This window comes from Myotis brandtii, unplaced genomic scaffold (assembly GCF_000412655.1).
Source record: "Myotis brandtii unplaced genomic scaffold, ASM41265v1 scaffold765, whole genome shotgun sequence".
Lineage (NCBI taxonomy): Eukaryota > Metazoa > Chordata > Mammalia > Chiroptera > Vespertilionidae > Myotis > Myotis brandtii.
In genome coordinates, this window is record NW_005371056.1 from 142,553 (window position 1) to 146,723 (window position 4,171).

At 48.3% G+C, this 4,171-nt stretch overlaps 2 protein-coding genes across 2 annotated transcripts in view; both read right to left on the minus strand.

Annotated features, from left to right (window-relative positions):
- LOC102249403 (zinc finger protein 501-like) overlaps window positions 1-2,739 on the minus strand; it is a 22,641-nt gene extending 19,902 nt beyond the window's left edge. The window contains exon 1 of the mRNA XM_014530709.1: window positions 2,447-2,739. The gene's annotated coding sequence lies outside the window, so the exon portion shown is untranslated. The remainder of the gene's footprint in view (window positions 1-2,446) is intronic.
- LOC102249999 (zinc finger protein 586) overlaps window positions 1-4,171 on the minus strand; it is an 84,093-nt gene that overhangs the window by 79,100 nt on the left and 822 nt on the right. The gene's annotated exons all lie outside the window — the stretch shown is intronic.

The following is a 4,171-nucleotide window of genomic DNA, read 5'->3' on the forward strand; positions in this document are numbered from 1 at the left end:
CATCATGAGGATGGTGGTTTCCTAACCAACATCTTTTCCAAAATCATAGTTCACTTCCTCTGTAACGTGTTTCTCTCTTACCCTCTATCTTGTCCATCTAGGGGAGATTTTCAACCCCTGGTGAGTGATGTACACTACCTCATTCCTCCTGATCACTGTACCAGCCCTCAACAACAGCAGGCAGGTGTGCACATATATGACACCTAAGCTCTGGACCAAAAATGTAGCACCACAACACACCTCTTTTCAGGAATTAATCTCAAATTGACCATATATTATCCAGACACCACCAGAACTGGACTCAACCTTCCTTCCCTCTTATGTCCATGTCAGGGCCCTGCAGCCATGAATCCACATGCCCTCTCAAAGGGCACATCACTCTTCCTACCACACCTCTCTCACTCCTGCACCCCCCCAGCCACAGTCCCCATAGTCATCTCCTTGGCCTTTTATTTATGACTCAGCATGTGTGGTCCAGAGAATGCCTGGCCAATTCAACACGGATGAAGTCCTACCCCCACTCTAATAGTTCACACTCAGAGAGGCAGCCTTGAGTCTTGCCTGACGGCCTCCCTCCCTGAAAGTTTATCCTTCAACCTCACCTATTGAGAACCACATCAGATCTCTGATATCCAGAACCCACCTCTACCAGTGCTGCACTCACCAGTCACAGACTTCCTCACTCAAGTTCCATCGCCTACTGCCCTCTACCACATACTCCATGATTCTCAGATTACCACTCATGCCTATAAGCAAGTCCACCAGGCTGACTACAACACCCCAGGCCACACCAAGGCTCACAATAAAATCCTGGTGAGTGTTTAAGAAATAAGTATGTATCAGCCCCAATCCCAGCTTGTTTGAATTACCTTTACATCCCTAATTTAAAAAAGCTGAACTCCTCCCTGGTCCATACAAGCTTCACTATTTTTAAAGTGGTCATCTTGAAGTACTCCTCAGAACTCCAGATGCTCTGGAACCACTCTAAGAAATATGTCATACCCTAACAGGCCAAAAATAAAAGTTTCTGTATTCCCAATGGACATTAACTCTCCTATGAATTTCTCCATCTCAGTAGATGGTGCTTCCATTCCTTCAGCTGCTAATCCGAACCTTCACATCATCTGTGACTCTTACCTCTCTCTCTCATCCTCAAAATTAGAAAATCCAGGTGGCCACACCTAAAACACTGATCCCAAATCCAACTGCTTATCCCAACGGTTCTCAACCTGTGGGTTGCGACCCCTTTGGCGGTCGAACGACCCTTTCACAGGGGTCGCCTAAGACCATCCTGCATATCAGATATTTACATTACAATTCATAACAGTGGCAACATTACAGTTATGAAGTAGCAACGAAAATAATTTTATGGTTGGGTCACAACATGAGGAACTGTATTTAAAGGGCCAGAAGGTTGAGAACCACTGGCTTATTCCATCTCCACAGCCACCATCATGGGCCAGATACCATCACACTCACCAAGACAAATCACAGCAGCTTCCGTCCTAGTCTTTCCACCACCTCCCTCTCACCCATATTGTGCATCATGCTGCAGCCACAGGGCGTCTAATGAGACCTGGGTCAGGTCACCTGCCTCCACTGCTCCAAATACCCCCATGGTCCCCTCACCTGCAGAAGAGACACCCAAGTTGTCATAATGCTCTCCTAGACTCAACTACTGTCCCACTGTTACCAGTTCCTACTTTTAAAAAATAGACACCTGTTGCTCCCTGAATCAGCTCAGCCTTCACTCCAAGCTCTTGCACATTCTGGAACCCATGTATGGAGGGGCCGTTCACATCCAATTCCACTGGCTGCCAAAATCAGAGACCACTCATCTAACCCTAGACCTGGACTTAGGGTTCTGGGCTTGGTGTCTCTTCAAGGTCCCCAGGTCCAAGGTCCCCCGAGAAGAGTGGCTGGACAGCCCCAGGACAACACTATCTCAGGGGCCACAAGAGTGGGAGGACCTGAAATAAGCTCCACAAACCAGCCCCCCATAAGCGATTCTGCATCTGCAGGAATCTGTGGAAAGAGAAAGGTCTGTTGAGAGCCTGGCAACCACCGGCAGGACCCATGGGCTCAGGCCGCTGAGTACCATCGCCCAGCCTCCAGGCCAGGTAACCTGGAGTTAGCTGCATTCCCTCAAGGCCTCAGTCCTCAGTGCAAATTCTTGCCAGGTTCATTATCTTTTACAGGATTTCTCCTCTCTGTCCGGAACTGCTGTCCTCTCTCCTAGTCGGCTCTTCCTCCGAGCAGCTTTGAGAAACGTTTTTAGAACCTACATCAGACAATGAACTTTTTCTTTTTTCACAGCCATTGATGGCCCCAGTGTCCTGAGAATGACAGTAAAAACCTCAAGCAAAACTTCCCCTCATCTTCTTTGTTGCCTTTAGACACAAAACACGACCAGGTTTCTCAAATCCTCCCACCACCAAGTCCTTACACAACGGCACTGCACCTGTCACACTCTTTCCCCCATCACACCTTCTGTCACCCACAGCGACTCACTGTTCTGGACACAGCTACCTGTGCTGCTGGACCGGACCGGTGCCTGCACCTGAGGCTGGAAGGTAAATGGGGGTAACGCTGAGTTGAGCTCTGTAAGCAGAGAGGAGTCTGGGAGGCCCCAATCCCGCCTATTGTGGCTCAACAAGCCTCAGACAGACCACTTCACAGTGGGGATGCTGCCTCTGACGCCTGGTCCCACTGGAGACCTGGCTCCGGGAACCCTCTGTCTCTGTGAACAGAGCAAAGAAGTTAAAATGATCACCAGGTTCAGACCCTGAAAGCCCCGCCCTCAACCATGTATACCTGGATAATGTACCACCTGTTCTGGGCTTTCATTGGCTAAACCCAGCCACCGTTAGGTGCATGGCCCTGTAGGTAACATCATGTTTGAGGCCTCACAGGTGGAATTAGGTTCCCAGTTACTGCCTGACCTTCGCAGATATTGGTGGTTGCAAACCCAAGTGGCACTGGGAAATGACAACTTTAGGTTTTGCAGGCTGGTTAGGTACTGTCTGCAACGGATCTGTTATTTGTACACATATCAGATTCTGTGACACTCAGAATGCTCCTTGAGGTGCAAAGTATTATTTAAATTATTCCTGAAGACTACAATTCTCAACTTTTTAATGTGACTTTTAGAGAGAGAGGAAAAGACATGGAGAGAGAAACAATGATCAGCTGCCTCCTGCTTGCCTCCCACCGACCCCTGGACATTCAGCCAGGAAACCAGGCTTGTGCAATGTGCTGTGTATGGGGCGATGCTCAACCAACTTTGTCACTCCAGGTGTCAGAGTTTTTATTTTTAACAAATATCACATTATTAAGAGAAAAAGTAGGCTATGAGAGAATATACATAATCCTATCCTATTGGATTTACCTATTTTTTAAAATTAATTCTTATTTTTATTAATTTCAGAGAGGAAGGGAGAGGAAGAGAGAGACAGAAACATCAATGATGAGAGAGAATAAATATCAGATGCCTTCTGCGTGCCCCCTACTTGGGACTGAGTGCACAACCCGGCAATGTGCCCTTGACTGGACTAGAACCTGGGACCCTTCAGTCCACAGGCCGCTGACCGACTGCAACACTCCAGGCAACACCAAGGGTCACAACAAAATCGTGGTGTTCTCCTCTTGTTGGAATTACTCTTCAGCCTCCAATATATCTCACCCCCACTCATCTTTTAAAGGCCTTGGCCACTGGGAAACCATTCTCTCTCCCCAACACTCTACATGACCACTCTGTCCCTATGCTGTGCTGTGACACCCACCTCCCACAAACAGGGGCCCCGGCAGGAAAGCCAGTCCTCAGGCTCACACTGCCCCTGGGAGCTACTATTACCATTACCACCCTGACCCTGGATCCCTATATTAAAGTGATCTACGGTCCTGGATCATGTGACCCAATTGGTGGTGCATCTTCCCATGCACTGAGAGGTGGCAGGTAACAGTCCTGGTCAGGTCACAGGCCTGGGGTGAAGGCTGGATCTCCCCCAGGTGTTGTGCAGGAGGCGACTAATCTTTGTTTCTTGCACACTGATGTTTCTCTATCTTTCTCCTTCTCCCTTCCTTTCTAAAATCAATAAAATTATTTTATAAAAAAAGAGCCCTAATCAGTTTGGCTCAGTGGATAGAGCGTCGGCCTGCGGACTGAAGGGTC